The following is a 16790-nucleotide window of genomic DNA, read 5'->3' as shown; positions in this document are numbered from 1 at the left end:
TGCTGGCACCTTGGTCTTAGACCTCCGAGCTTCCAGAACTGTGAGAAACAAATTTCTGTGGTTTATAAGCTACCTAATCTACAGTATTTTTTGTTATAGCAGGCCAAATGGACTGAGTGGGATATTTTGAGGATTCAAGATAATCCATATATAAAGTGGCTAGTACATGATAGGTCTTTATGAATAGTAGCTTATATTAATATTGTTTATCATCATTATCATTACCATCCTTTAGTGGGTAAATCAAATGTCAAGTCTTTCTGCAAAAATGCCACTTTTCTCCCCTGAACTTCATAGTACATCAAACATACTTTCATTCTGATAGAATAATTTATATCTGTTTCACCTGTTGTTTGGTGAGTTTTTTCAATGGCAGGGCCTCTCTGCAGCCCAGCAAAGCAGACACTGATTGAAAACCCACTGCATTCAAAGGTTTTTCAGCCATATCATAATTTGGAAAAATTTGCAAATTTAGTTATCAAGACAAAGAGTATGTAAGGTGGGTTATGGCCACATCGTTAGAACAGCTGCTCAAAAAAAAAGCCTATTGCATGCTGAACAGAGACACTGGAGTATTTTTCCACTTTGTAAATTAAGAGACACTTAAAGCCAGAGAATTTTCCACTATGGCCTTAGCATGTCCTTGCGCCCACAGCTGTTCCCCTCTACTCTTAATAAAATTCCAATTGCCCGAACAGCGGCGGCTAACTCACAAGCTGAACTTCGGCTAACCCTTCCTGCTAACGTCCTGTTAAAAACTTCTGCCTTCCTTTTCCAAGTTAGAACACTTCTTTGGAACCTTCTTTCTCCTGGCATTTCTGATAAAGGATTATGCTAATGTACTCTGGTTGATTTTCTTTAGAGAGGGCAGTAAAGTATACTGAGAATGATATTTTGACATCTAAAACCAATGTATTTAAATTAAAAAAAATTATAACACATTTCACTGAAACAAAAGAATATACAAAAATAAATTTAACTTCCATTCTCTGTAAATCTTATTGCCTTTCAACTCTATATATTGAATCAAGTATATGCAAGCTTCTTTAGAAGATCAGACACAACTTATGACAGAAGGATTGGGAATCAGCTTTGAGTTTCAGATTAGCCTCAACAAACTTAGTGAGGCAAAATGTTAGAAAGTAGATTTTATTAAGTACCCCTCCCAATTCTTAAAGCTTTTCTTAACAGCAATGCTAGGAGGTCTGGACATTAAGTTGCACTGGAAGCCCTACTGTAGAGAGAATTGAGGATAGGGAAGGTCTGGAGGGGATAAGACCAGGGTTAGAAGTTACCTGGATCACAGCAAGGAGATGCAGTATTCATCCCCCTAGTTCCTAGGCCAGGAAGAAGGAAAAATTGAAAGAAGAGTGTATATGTGTACTACTTTTCATATAAAACTCGGGGCTGGGGGAGACATCACATACCAACCAACGGCAGCTACAAGGGCCCAGGAATGGCAGCTGGCTGGGTGTGATTCTACAAAGGGAGAGTCCAAGTCAGTGCTTCCCATCTGCCAGGGCCTTTGCTTTCCTGAAGGAGATTCACAAGTTCCCCTGTGCTCGGTGAGCCCACATAGAACTGTTTTGGAAGAATCCTGGTGAGAGCACAAGGAAGTCCCAGAGCACAGGAGCTTACCATGGAGCAATAGTAATGTCCATGCGCAATAGAAGGTGCCAACATGAAGCCCAAAGACCTGGCAGCACCCACTCCCCCTAAGTAAATACCAGGGTGGCGCCCCAGGTAATCAGGGGGTATGACTGAGTGAAGGTCGATGCGTACCCAGATGACAGAACATGCCATCCCTCCCCATTACCAGCACATGAGATCAACATCCCCTTGTACCCAGATGGCATCTAGAAGGAAGAAAAGGAGAAAAGATGAAAACTCTGAAAATCTGCAATATTATCAGGAAGAAAAGACTCAGTTACCTTTAACTGGTAAGTTGATTTTTGTCGTTGTGTTTTGCTATTCTCAAGCAGGGCTAGGGGCTCAGAAGCTATGAGTTCAGGTTTGTTTTTTAAAGATCTGAGCTGTAGAGTATAAATTCAAACCCTCCTGTAAAATAATCTAATGGTTAAGATGAAGTCCTCGCAAGTCAGACTTAGGCTTTGAGTCCTGGCTCATCACTTTTAGCAAGAATTAGTCCTCCTCCTTTTAGTTTACACCCAAGTGCAGTTCTGTGCCTTATGAGCAATCTATGCCTTATAAAAGAGACCTAACAAATGACAGCCTCTCACGTGTTAGAAGACAACCTTCACATCACCTATGAGTTTGCCCTTCTTTAGCCTAAATTCCCCAGAATTTCAACCCATACTTATGTCTTTGATTCAGTCCCTTCACCATCCAGATTGCTCTCCCTAGAAGCATTTGTAAGTTGTCTGTTTTCCCTTCACACTCATTCCACACTGTTGTACACCACTGCTTGATAAGACTTAAATATTATCCTCAGTTTTGATTGGAATGATTCTTTTCATTCCCTATGAATCTTCATTTTTGACTCAAACTCCTCATGGAATTACTACAGAATTTAGTCAGCCTGTTAGAAAAAGGCCTTCTGGTAGTTGTGACTCAACTATCTAAACATTCACAATTTTTTCTGCCTTGTCTCCATTAAGTTAGTAGATTTAAACAAAGAGATGAGCTGAATTAAAATGTTAACTCTTGAGTCCAAGTCCCCTCATTACTACTTCTCTACAAAGCAGTAAGAGAAAAATATTAGGCAGGCATGTCAGCATGTACCAACACCAAACCCCCAAGCCCACTGTCCTTTCTCCTAATCAAAAAGATAGCTTCTCATTCTCCACATGCCCCATTAAGAAGAAGCAACCATCTTGCCAATGGGAACCTCTGGTTATGCTTCTAGGAGTCATATCATTTAAATAGTGTACTATTTAAATATATCACTTTATTCTTTCACTTTGGAATTCTCCTATCTATCCAGGATTCAGCAGTCACACCATGGCTGAGAAAAAGAGCTACATATCCAGGCTGGAGCCACATTATGTCATCTGCTGATAAGTATGTCATCTCAGCCTTTCTCCAGGATAAAAACATTCAGTTAATTAAAATTTGTACCCTAGGTTTAGATACACCCACGACTAGATGCCAACTTTATTCTGATATAGCTTTCCTCTCACCAGGGGAAATTATATTTATGATAAAGTAGTTTGTAAATAGAGTACAATGTAGTGGCTAGAGAGTGAGTCCAGGAGTCAACTGCCTGGTTTTGAATTCTAGTTGCTTCACTAACTAGCCAGTACACATGTCATTTAATGCCTCTAAATCTATTTTTCTATCCTAAAATGAGGGTAATAATAAGGGCTACATCACAGTGTTGTTAATATAGTAATATAGAGTTAATATAGTAACTATATTAAGGTCTATATCGTATTGTATCGTATCGTATCGGCAGCCGTCCGTCTCGAGAGACGATGGTGTAGCTTCTTAAGAGTCTATCTGCACCGCCGAGAATGGCTGTGCAGTCCGACTCGGGAGTGACACGGTATCTGTCTCCTCCCATGTTGAATCGACATCTTGCGATGACGCTGGAGTGTCCTCTCCAGTGAAGCTGAAGCTACAGAGCCTGGGCAGGGTGATATGGAGGGTCTGCTGTTGCCCATGCAGCAGACCCCCCCTCTCTTCGCAGCTGAAGGGTCCAAGGGAAAGACGGAGTCAATACAGCTTGGCTTCAGGTGCGCCGCAGGAGTTGCCGGTGTTGACTACAACGTCAAACCGCCTTAGGGACTCCGGCTCCGGATTTTCTGTCGGGGTTTACTCCCTTAGCCTTTCCCCTGAAGAGGTATGCCGCAAGGCAGCGGAGGTTTTTTGGAGTCAGAGTTTTCCTTCTCTGATGTGCCCTGACTGGAAGATCGAACCAGCGACACTTAGCTCGCAGGCCGACACTCAATCCACTGAGCCAAACCAGCCAGTAAGGTCTATATCACACTTTTGTTAATATAGTAACATATAGTTAATATAGTAAAATGCTTAGACCATACAATCAATCCAATCAACAAGGGATTTGAATTATGTAAAGTGACTTTCAATAAGCCATAGTAATCTTCTTCCTTATAGAGTTATACTGATAAGCTATAAAATCACTTAGATATAGGAAGAATACTGAATTAGGAGTCTAAAGAATATGACTTGAGTCTCTGACACTGCCACTTGTTCCAAATTATTTGTCATCTCCATGCTTCATTTTCTTCATCTGTAAAAATGAGATAGTAATATTGTCTGGTAGTTACTGAGAAGCTTATGGAATAATTTTTATACAGCACCATGTAAGTGGCAAAACATTATACAAATGTAAATGACTGTTATTGTCATTGACCATTATTAGTTTTCTCACGCTTCACTGGGCATCCAGAAACTTTTATAATATCAGGATATCCTACCTCCCAGAGAGTAATAGGTTATTTTCTTCAACTCTCTATTCTAGAGTCAAAGAAAACCTCTTTTTATTTCCTTGGCATTAGGACATTTGGTCTTTGTACTAATGTACTTGATAACACTGCAAAACATGGCCCAATTTCCAAGGCCAGAAGTTGCGTATAATGACTGTACTTTAGTTTGGCCTGTTAAGATGAATGTCTCACCTCTTCAAAAAGTATTTCAGATGACAAGAAGGGTAAAACACTTCTAGAAAGGCCTTCTGTGGGTGGCCCCTAATGTACTTAGGACTTCAAACAAAGATTGTGTTCTTCCCTAGTGAAGGTATCTATTTGGGCTTGAGTGTCAGTTTCTCCTGCTTCAAAATTCAGACTTCATTTTGCCTCTGGACTCTACACTTAAAGACTACAGTCTTGAATTTGGTCATTTATTTTCTTGAGTTATCTGGAAAAGTTAGTTTAATTTTAGCCAAACCTTTCTTCCACCAGGTAAATTTTGATATAACCAAAAGCAAAGCCTTTGCTTACATTCTTTGGGCAATAAGTAACATTTCATATTCAATAGTCCAGGGCCTTTTCTCTTGTATCCTCAGGAATAAGACTGACCAACCTTCTATCACATGGGCCAGGCCAACTAGAAATTACCCTTAATGTCTTGTAGCTTCATAACTTTCTCGGGTTCTCCCTAAAACAAAATCTCTCTGTTTCTGATTATTTTGCCCCAGATGTACCTGGAGCATACTTTCAAGCTGAATCTCATTTTCTTATTTCCTGTCCATATTTCTAACCTCCCCAGACCCCCCGGATAATTTATCTATTGCAGTAATATTTGCATTTAAAGAAGTATACACCTACTCCTTCTTAGTTTTGGGGCTCAGGAAATATCTCCAATCATTTTTCAATCATTTGTGGTCCACAGAGAGCCAAAACATGCCTTTTCTGGGGAAATTTAATCCACATGTTTATGATTAATTTATATGTAAGTAATTAAATTGGTGTTTCTAAGACATTTCATTTGGCAAGCTACCTCTCTCTCACCTGTCACATCCCCTCTCAAGTCTTATTTGAGATGGTATGGAACCACTGCACCACCTGCTTTTCAGAGCTGGCAGAATGCTTAGAAAAGTAGTCCTGAATATACTGAGATTCCATTCTATCCATGCTGCAGTAGATACACAACTGCCTGTGTGGTAGGTATATTACAGTATAGAGGATGATTAAAGAATTTATAATCAGTGTCCCTTCAGGCAGTAACTGTTCCTCAGAGTGGGGTACAACTTCTTATGCCAGTTCACCCAAAATTCAAGTTCATTTCAACATAATCCCAGCCAACTTCATAAACTTCCCTTCGTCGGCAGCCGTCCGTCTCGAGAGACGATGGTGTGGCTTCTTAAAAGTCTATCTGCACCGCCGAGAATGGCTGTGCAGTCCGACTCGGGAGTGACACGGCATCTGTCCACCCCCCCCCCCCCCCCCCCCGTGTTGAATCGACATCTTGCGATGACGCTGGAGTGTCCTCTCCAGTGAAGCTGAAGCTACAGAGCCTGGGCAGGGTGATATGGAGGGTCTGCTGTTGCCCATGCAGCAGACCCCCCCTCTCTTCGCAGCTGAAGGGTCCAAGGGAAAGACGGAGTCAATACAGCTTGGCTTCAGGTGCGCCGCAGGAGTTGCCGGTGTTGACTACAACGTCAAACCGCCTTAGGGACTCCGGCTCCGGATTTTCTGTCGGGGTTTACTCCCTTAGCCTTTCCCCTGAAGAGGTATGCCGCAAGGCAGCGGAGGTTTTTTGGAGTCAGAGTTTTCCTTCTCTGATGTGCCCTGACTGGAAGATCGAACCAGCGACACTTAGCTCGCAGGCCGACGCTCAATCCACTGAGCCAAACCAGCCAGGGCCCATAAACTTCCCTTATGCATCTATTATGTGCTAGGCATACATCATAATATCCCCTGACTTTAATTTTCTCATTTTCTAAAAGGAAAGACTGGCCTGTGTATTTATAAATATGATAACAGTATTGTATAGTGTGAACTAAGCATAACATATGACCAAAGTGCTGCAGGATAACCAGAGTGATAGGTTTCTGTTGGTGACATTACAGAAGGTGGCACTATGAATGGGTTTTGAAGCTAAGTATGAATCGGGACAATAAAGGATCAGTGATTTCAGTGGAAGACATGTAATCTGGGAATGACTGGTTTGAAACAGGACTAGCAAGGCAGAGCAAATCCAAATTACAAAAGTCCTTGAATGCAATGTTAGAAGTCAGGGGAATAATGTAGGCCATGGGGTTTCTGAAGAAGGGAGAATGACATGACCATTCTGTGGAAGATTTATTGGAAGTCCTTGTGATGATTAGATAAGAGCTAAAGAGGCTCTGTGTGATTACAGAGACTAGAATAATTAATGACAGTGGTTGGCTTGCCTTCGAGACAGGACAATTGCTGAGATGGAATTTGAAGGGCTTAGAGATCAGCAGGGTATGAAGATTAGGTAGGTTGTGAGTGATGTCTGGGTAGATAACCTAAACTCTCTGAGCCTCCGTTTCCTCAACAGTAGATTAAACATAATATCTCCAGTTGTTTTAAGGACTGAAAAATGGGGTATGAAATTACCTAGTTCCTGGCATGTACCAGGCTCTCATTTCATGGTAGCTAAAAGATGAAGATGATACTGAGGTGTATAACCTAGGATTTCTAGAACAATGCAGCATCCATATGATTTGGGTCTCTGAATGTTTTGTGATTCTACTCAAAGGTCTTTCACATGTATGCTCTCTATAAACATCTAGTTATTGGCTCATTTTAAAGGCATCCAATCATTACAGAGATGTACGGTAGTTAAAGTGGTCATTAACAAAAAGGCCATGCTTCCTAAAGGGAATATGAACTGGTAACTAATGATCAGAAACACCTTTAAGACCAGCTGTTCGTAATTGGCACATTTGCACCAGTGACTCCCTACCCTAGCTTGAGACAACTCAGTTCAGGAGACAAGTTTTTAGTATCAATTAGGTACTGACTCTGTACTTGAAAGTATAGGAGATATAGGAATCAGTATACCAAGTTCCTACACTCAAGGAATTTATAATCTAGGAAAGGAAATATGATCAGTTTGCAAAAGACTAAAAGTATTTATAGATAACACCATCCATATTGAATACATAAAGGGAACAGATTAAATGTTAATGAAGTTTAGAAGCTGGAGAAAAAACATTATCTTAGGAAAATCCAAGAAAAATTGTAAGAAACAGTCAATCTGTGAGATGGACCTTGAGAGATAGCTAGGCTTTTGTGTTGAAATGACATGTTAGGGAAGGCACCTATGGGGAATTGAAGAAATTCCATCATGCGCTCATGTATGCAGTCCCTCTCTCATTCAACAAACCTTTACTGAATGCCTACTATGTTTGAGGTTGACAGAGTTTATTAAAATAAAGCCTCAGAGCCCAAGGTTTCATAGTTACTTTCAACGCAAGTGTTTCTCTGCCTCATGGGAGAGGAGGAGAGAGATGAATGGATGAACTGCAATACAATATGGGCAGTATTTTATAAAGGTCCTGTAGATAGTAGCCTTATTAAATGTTGCATGTATTCAGGTTCTTTAGGGAAACAGAATCGACAACCGGTAGGATATGTGTGTTTATATCTCTAACTCTACCTTATCTATCTGATTGATTTTCAGAAATTGGCTCACACAATTATAGAAGCTGGCAAGTCCGGAATAGGCAGGTCAGGCCAGCAAGCTAGAGACTCAGGGAAGAGTCATGTTGTAGTTAGAGTCTAAAGGCAATTTGCTGGCAGAATTCCTTCTAGCTCGGGGTTAGTATTGTTTCAGTTCAAGTCTTCAACTGCATGAGGCCCACCAGTATTATGAAGGATAATCTGCTTTATTCAACTACTGATTTAAATGTTAACCTAATCTTTAAAAATTAATTTCATTTAAATATCAGGAATATTTTTTAACTAAGTACTGGGTACCATGGCCTAGCCAAACTGAAACATAAAATTAACCATTATGCTGTATTTGACACATATAGTCCCCAATACTGTGTGTTGTCTTTTCATTCTCTTAATGACCTCTTTTAAGCACACAAATTTTAAATTTTGATAAAATCCAATTCATCTACTTTTTTGTCATTTGTGCTTTTGCTATCTAATCCAAAGCCACAAAGATTTACTCCTAGGTTTTCTTCTAAGAGTTGTATAGTTAGCTCTTACATGTATATTTCCGATCCATTTTGAAATAATATTATATATGGTGTGAGGTAGGTTGTTCTCACATCATTTTTGAAAAGACTTTTTTTTTTCTCATTAAACTGTTTTTGTACCCTTGTTGAAAATGAACTGACCATAAGTGTAAGGGTTTATTTCTGGACTCTCCATTCTATTCCATTGACCTATATGTTTATCTTTATGCCAGTATCATTCTGTCTCGATTACTGTAGCTTGGTTGTAAATTTTGAAGTTGAGAAGTGTGAGTCCAAAAAAGAAAATATTATTTATTTTTCAAGATTGTTTTAGCTACTACTTTCAGTTTTAGGTGGTGTGGCAGCTGCTCATAGCTCAACTAAATAAATTTCCAATGTTTGCAGTTACTCAAAGTTCCTTATCAGGTGTGCAAATCACATATCTGATAAAGAATTTGCACTATGAAAAACTCCTACAACTCAACAATAAAAAGACCTATTTGTCCCCGTAAACATGGCGATGAATTTGAATAGATATTTCTACAAAAAAAGATTCCCAAAAAGCACAAGGAAAGATGCTCAACATTATTAGTCATTAGGGAAATGCAAATCAAAACCACAATGAGATACCACTTTATACCCACTAGGATGGCCAAAATCAAAAGACAGGAAATAACAAGTGTTGATGAGGACGTGGAGAGTGGAATTTTCATGCATTGCTGATGCAAATATAAAATGATGAAGTCACTATGGAAAACAGCTTGGCAATTCTTCAAAAAGTTAAACACATGGCCCAGCAATTCCTCTCCAAGGTATATATCCAAGAGAAACAACAACATATGCCTCATATAAACTTGCACATGAATGTTTAATAGTGGCATTTTCATAATAGCCAAAAAGTAGAAACAGCTGTAATATATATCAATTTATGAACAAATAAAGTGTGGTATATCCAAATTATGGAATATTATTCAGCAATAGAAGGGAATGAAGTATTAATACATATCACAATATGGATGAATCTTGAAAACATGCTAAGTGAAAGAAGTCAGTCACGAAAGGCCACATATTGTGATTCCCTATTATGAAATATCCAGAATAGGCAAATCTACAGAGATGGAAAGTAGATTAGGGGTTTTTAGGGGCCGGAGGAAAAGGAAAATGAGGAGTAACCGCTAAAAGGTAGGGGGTTTCCCTTTCATGTGATATTCTGTAATAAATTGTGGTGATGGTTGCACAACTCTATATACTAAAAACAATTTTGTGGTAGATGAACTTTACCTCAATAAAGCTGTTATTTTTTAAAAAAACCTGAATTAATATAAATGCAAAAAAGAATAACCTTATTGTTCTATTTCTATTTTTAAATACTTCTCCTTTTAATAAAAAAAACAACAGAAACATAATTTAGTTAGAAAAAGCATAATGCACTCTCTTTGGCTCTCATGTTCACTTCTATCAGAGGCCTATTTGTTAATTCCTAACCATCATACCAGATATCATTGTGTCCTTAGTATATACAAATATAATATTTAAAGAAAAGTAATCTTAAGTTTGTCATATTGTGGCACTTATGAAAGATCTTTCCAGCCCACCACAGGGCATTCCAGATTATTTTTAGATTATTTCCTAGTGTTTTAGGTGAGCTAGCCTTGCCGCTCCACCATCCGTAGGTAGCTTTAAGGATGGCACACTATGCTCCTAAAGTCAAATGCAGGGAGGCTGTAATTGCTTCTTCTTAATTTATTTAGTTGCCGCACAATTTGCTGTAGCTGTAATCCCTCAGTACTGCAATCTGGGAACAATATAAATGGTTGATGGCAGAGTAAGGATTTCAATTGTTGCTTCTCAATGATTCACATAATGTGCTGTCATTAGCACTCTGATGTGACATATCATGGTTGCCAGGGTTTATTGGGCCATTTATAAATACCAAATGAAGATGTTAGAGCTAGTATTGCGGTGTGGTTACTGCCTTAATTGCCTTCACTGGGAAAGGCTGGCAGCATCTTCTCTGGAGGAAAATAAAATGTAATTTTTAGTTTGTCTTTAACCATTTTCTGTCAATTCCTCTCAAGTGCAGGCATCACAGCGTTCTTCTTTCTGTTCTTCTAATTTTCTAGTAATAGAATTTTTACAAAAAATATCCACTTTTCATATATTAGTTACAACTTGAATGGATTTCCAGATATCTGTACAGCTATTGAAATGTGCATTATCTCACCACAGTTATGTTCACATTACTAACAACAATTATTACTGTAGAATTTTATAGTTTACAATTTGCCTTTTAGCAGCTAACACTTCCTGAGTACTCACCATGCAGGAAAAGCTACACATGCATGGGCTCAAGTAATCATTTCGTGCTCCCCCCTGAGATAGAAACTACTATTGTCTCCATTTTAAGACGGGAAAGTGAAGTTTATTGAGGTTTAGTAATTTGCCCAGGGACACAGAGCTTGTAATTGGTAGAGCTGGATTGGAAACTCAGGTCAGTCTGATTTTAAAGCCAATCCTACTTTTAAGCACTACGTTAAAATACTCCCTAGTCCCAACCCCAACACAGTTCGCCCCATTTTACAGAACTGGAAATTCAGCCTCAAGCAACCAAAACCTTGCGGTGCTGCACTTTGAGCCTGTCTTCAGATTGCAGGTGCAGAGCTCTTGCTACTTCCAAGGCATCTTCCGTCTGAGTGAGCTGTTACAACTGCTAATGTCTGTTGCTGACCTCCCACGCATACCGCTGAGGTTGATAAATAAGCAAAGGATGAGGACTGTAGAAAAGAATCAGAGGGGCCTGCCTCTATTTAAAGCATTAGGAGCCAAAGAGCCTCCTGCCTTGTCGGACAATGCAGGCGCAGGCTCTGATCTGAGGATCTGGGGTTTGGAAGAGGAAAGAAGCAAGTCATGCCCACTGGGCATGTAGCCCAGGCGCTTCAGCCGCTAACGTGGAGCCAGCCCGAGTCCCAGCGATTGATCCTGCAGCCCAGGACGCCCTTCTCTCAGCAGCTGCAGGTTTCCACAAAGGAAGGCTGTGCATGGAAAAGGTTTTGTCAGGGCCTCTAATGAGAGGATTTGGTTTCACATCACAGCTACCCCTAAACAGGTACACTCCGTTTCTTTCATCTTCCTGATGGCTCCCACGGGAAAGAAAAGAAAGAGAAAGAAAGCCACAGCAAGAAACAGGTCACAGGCTGGTTTGGCTGAGTTTTGTACCTCCCCTGCTTCACCACCTCCAGCTTTGAAATTCTTTGATTTTCGTTCAGCCTGTGTGGCCGCTCAGCTTGTCTAAGTAAGTTTTCATAATTCATCCACCATGACACTCTGGAAAATTAACACCTCTGTAACTTTGCAGATGCTATTGCCTCTCTTTGGAAGATCTTTCCCAGACCCCAAGCTATTCTTCCTACGGTTAACTGGCTCTTCCCCTTCAAGATTCATTTCAGACGTTGTCTCCTCCAGGAAGACTTTCTTGATGTCTCATGTCTGCCCATGCAGGCTGGCTTCTGTTCCTCTTCTGGCCTGACTAGTGCTTCTGCCACAGTTCCTGCTGATTGATCTGTCTCCCAACCACACCATCTGCTCCTTGAGGGCAAGATAACGCCTCCAGTGTCTGGCACAGTACCTATCTAGCACGTAGCTCAAGTGTAATAAGTGTTTATGAATGAACAAATCAATGAATGATAAATGAATTAGACCGGGATAATATTTGCTTAACTGTTTAAAGCACTTAATCTTTTCAAAATACTCGATTTTTACTTCTAAAAATAGTCTTCATTTTTTCAGATTATAAAAGCAGTAATGCTGACTGTAGCAAAATTTTACATACAAAAAAATCCACAAAGAAAAAAAAAACTATCTCTAATCCCACTACCCAGGGAAAACCACTTTTAACATTAAGATGTACTCTCTTCCAGTAATTTTCTACGTGTACGTGTATATACAAAATCAGAATCCTATTGTCATATCTAATTTTCACAAGGAGTGTAACAGTATCTTTTGGAGACAGAGCAGACATTTTTATCACAATTTAAATGATGAGAAAATTGGAATCTAAAGATACATATCTAATTAATGACAGAGCTAGGACTAGAATTGTGAATCTTTTCATTATGCCAGGCTCCTGCTGCTTCCTACAAAGCCCCCTAAATAGGTAGTGCTCTTGAAACAAGAAGAAATTGTGCATCAATCCAGCATCAATAGAATATGGGTTTGTAGTGGGCTGTTCTTCCTTAGGAAAGGGACATATTTAAGCTGATCCTGTGTCCATATCATGGCTCTGCAGTGCATAAGGGGCACTGTCAAATCTTTCGAAGGGAAACAAGAATGGAGCACCTGGGACCTTAGCCCTGTGATAGGCTAACTACTGAAACTAGGCAGGCACCATTAAGATTCAATTTCTTTCCAGTGGCCAAATGGCATCTGATCAGTGGTGGCTTGGCTCCGATGCTGTTGCTATGGAGGCCACAGCCATAGGTTTAATCTCTCCATAGACTAGTGAGTTGTACTACCATCCATGACCACTTGACTGTGTTTCAGAACAATGTACACAGCAAGTGTTCAATAATTGCACTGGGCTAAATTGAATATTTATTGTTATTCAGCAGGAGCAGTCAGCAAAACAGAATGCTGATAGCAAATATAAATATTCCACCAATATGCTCGATATAGGAAAGACAACCTACTGTGAACTAGTTTTTTATTGTATTCTAAATAGAGGACTAAATTATAATCCCTCAAATACAAACACACACCAGATTGTTAGCTCTGCAGATGAGGGAACCGTATCTTATTTATCTGCATGTCCCCAGAATACCTAGCACAGAACCAGACACGTTTGAAGTGTTAATGTTTTTTTTTTAATTGAATTATATTTGCTAGGCTGGTGTGGGAGTTAAGAAGATGTTACTAGTAATTCACCATTCCTTTCCCCGAGAGCTCTGTAAATCAAGCTCTTTAAAAAAAAAAGCAGCAAGTTAAATTCCAAAACCCTCTTTTAGAAGAATGTCCATGCCTGGTGGGGTCTGGACTATGTCCACTGAATGTGCAGATCTCTTACGCACAAACATCACTTACTCCCAAGGGAGCCCATGACTGGCCGACCGGCTGTGGAGACTCACACGTTCCCTCTTTCCCAATGGCATGGAGGTCAGGGGAAAAGGGTGGGAGGTGACTGATGAAGCCCTGCTGAACTAAATGTTCTCCTCTTCCCAGGAGAAGGAAAATCTCCCAATAGGAGGAGAGCTGGCACTTTTCTGGAGGAAGAACCATAACGACAATGGATATTGTTGAAAATGATCTTTTCTGAAGACAAGTTTCCTTTCTGCCTTAGACTGGGATGGTGCTATTGAAATGGCCTTGTCAGAGCTGGGCTGGAATCCTACAAACTAGGGTCAAAGTTGACTGAGTCAGTGGAAGGGTAATAATATAGGATATGGGTTGAGGAGCCATTAGGCCATGATCCTAACTTTTAAAAAATTTACCCTAGAACATTAACAAAAGCAAAAATAAAATGGTATTTCCTAATAAAAACCTTTCCTGAAATGTACTGAGCTCGGTTTGATGGAGCTGGAATAGAAAATACTGATTTTTCTGGGAAGCAACCAAAACACAACTCAGTAATCCCCTAAGCTCTTAACAAGTTCTCTTGAAGATTTAATCACAATATAAAATCTGCAAGTTTTTATTGGCAGTGTTTGGTTATCAGCTGTACAACTCTCTGAAGTGGCATCCTATACAATTCCCAGGTCTATGTCTATTACACATTCCAGGGGGCTGCTGGCAAGGACTGTCCAGTTGGTGCCCTGGTCTAGCCTAGGAAATTCTTCCCAGGGGACTTAGGACATACTCCCCTAGTTGCCAAGTTCTCTACTTATAAGGTGCAGAATTTATTAGTGCAAAGATAAAAAGAAAGCCTGCTCCCTTTTTTAAGTGATTTTAAATACGGCTTCTTTATTAGAGCTTGGTGTTTCCAGACACACAGCTGGCCAGCTCATTTGTGCTAAATCAGTGGGATTTGTTTTAGCTTCCTATGAACTTCTGTGAGCTCTGCTACCACCACGTATCAACCCAGGTCTCCTGCACCATGCTTTCAAAGGAATCGCCTGCAGCAACTCTCGTTTGAGAAAACAAAGCCAGGAAGACTCGCATCTTTAACCTACACGTGGTCCTGCTTTGGAACCCAGGTTTGTCCAGTTCTGGAAATCAAGCCCATCTAGTCACCCAAATACCATCTTTTTCTAGTCTAGGCTTCTTTTCTCAAATTCCATCTCCAAACTCAATTTAAGGCAAACATTGACCTCAAACCATAGCACAGACACAACTGAGAGTGCCACATGAAATAGTCAGCATGAGGGAAAAAGGATTTGGAATTGAGAGACTGAGTTCCAGCTCTTACTACCTGTATGACTTTAGATAAGTCACTGAATAACCTTAGTTTCTCTTCAGCAAAAATAAGTATAGTCATACTCATCAGACTCTCTTCAGAGCAATTATGACAGTGTAATTATTTTATCTACATGTTTATTTATTTTCCATTTCTCAGTATGCCTCACTAGATTATAAGTTCCAAGAGTTCCTTGTCTTTTTGGTTCATCACAGTGGCCCATTGTACATGATCAAGAAGAGTGAATGAGATTTGAATGAATGAAGGAAGAAATAAAGCAAGAAGGAAAGAAAGGAAAAAGGAAAGACCAAGGGAAGGGAGGAAGGAGTGTTCAGAACATTACTGACATACCGTATATCAAAGTGGCCCATAAATTAAATATCCACAGTATTCAAGAAATTATTACTCACATTTGCTGCACTGATCACACCAGGGTGATCTTTTAAAAATGTTACTTCCTTGCATAAAACTTTGCAGTGGCTTTTCATACTACTTACCGTAAAAGTTAAACTCCTCTGAGCTCAGAAAGCCCTATGTGATCTGACCCTGGCGGGCCTCAGGTCCAACCCGCCTCCGCTTCCTTGCCAGGCTCCCATCACTCTGCTGTTCCTGTGATTCCTCAAACGTGCCTGCTCTGAAGCCTTTGTGCTAGCCTCTTCCCCTCCCGGGAAGCTCTCCTGCTGTATCCGAATGGCTGGCTCCTTCTTGTCATTGGAATCTTAAGCTTAAACGTCACCCCAGAGAAGCCTTCCTTGTGTGTGCACTCTAACGCAGCCTCACTGACCCCTGTTACAGTGCTCTCTCAGTTTATATGTCTACTTACCTATCACTAATCTCCTCACTACCCAATGATTAACAAGTAGTTTCATGCGACATGATATTCAAGATATTTTTCTAATTATTATTTTGTTTATCTCCACAAATTTGTGAGCTCAAAACAAACACAAAACTGTGGTTACAAACTGAAATTGCCCTTTCCACCCCTCCATACCCAGGCCCCCATACAGTTTGAGGGAGGTATCCTGGCCCTGTGAATAAAAGCAGCTGTGTCAGTCAGTTTTAATATTGTGATTTAATTAAAGTGATGTGCAATCATTGACACAGTAATTATTCAGAACTTTACTAGAGGGATTGTTTTGAGACATGGAAATGGTGCTGTTGGGTGCCAAGCTGTTCTCTGTTCTAGGCTTGGAGGCCTCCTGGCTCAGGCCTGGGAATAGGCAGAGGGAAGCAAATGGCAGAAACACTCAGGGAGCAGTACTTCTGTAGAGAGAGCACTGGACCAGGGCACAGCGTCAGGCGCTAGGGCTGGCTCTACCTGCCCTATTCCCTCCCACCCTGGGCTATCAGTCCCTCTCTTACATGAGGTGGAAATAGACCATTTCAAAGGGAGATCCTAGATCTGCTTCTATGGGCTAATGAGAGGAGTCTGACCTTGCATCAAGACCAAGACGTCTGTGAAAAGGATGGACCATGCAATATTTCTGATAAGCACAGCTTTTATGGACTAAGTGGGATTTCTCTGACAGGTCAGTCACTGGACAAACCCAGATCTCTGCTTTTGCCATTCTTCTTTAGCTTTCTGTTTCCTTTGCTTTGTCAGAGAAGTTGGTGCTCTGGGCAAATCCCCTCATTATCAGATAGGGATCAACATCTAACTGTACGTGCACTTCATTCAGCCACTCTCCAAGAGATGAGTTCCTACTGTATCTGATCTTGGCCAGCACTCTCCCATCTGCTTTCAACATGTTGCATCTGACATTAACTAATGTCTCCTATTAGCATTAAAGAAAACAATCTGAAAAAATTCACTCTCAAGCAGAG

The 16790-nt window shown here is 40.4% G+C and overlaps 1 protein-coding gene across 1 annotated transcript in view; it reads right to left on the bottom strand.

The window, feature by feature from the left end:
- HPSE2 (heparanase 2 (inactive)) overlaps positions 1-16790 on the bottom strand; it is a 631267-nt gene that overhangs the window by 116388 nt on the left and 498089 nt on the right. The gene's annotated exons all lie outside the window — the stretch shown is intronic.

This window comes from Furipterus horrens, unplaced genomic scaffold, assembly GCF_987537825.1.
Source record: "Furipterus horrens unplaced genomic scaffold, mFurHor1.1.pri manual_scaffold_5, whole genome shotgun sequence".
Taxonomy (NCBI): Eukaryota; Metazoa; Chordata; class Mammalia; order Chiroptera; family Furipteridae; genus Furipterus; species Furipterus horrens.
The sequence above is the reverse complement of the archived record's forward strand: the minus strand, read 5'-3'. Positions and strand labels throughout refer to the sequence as shown.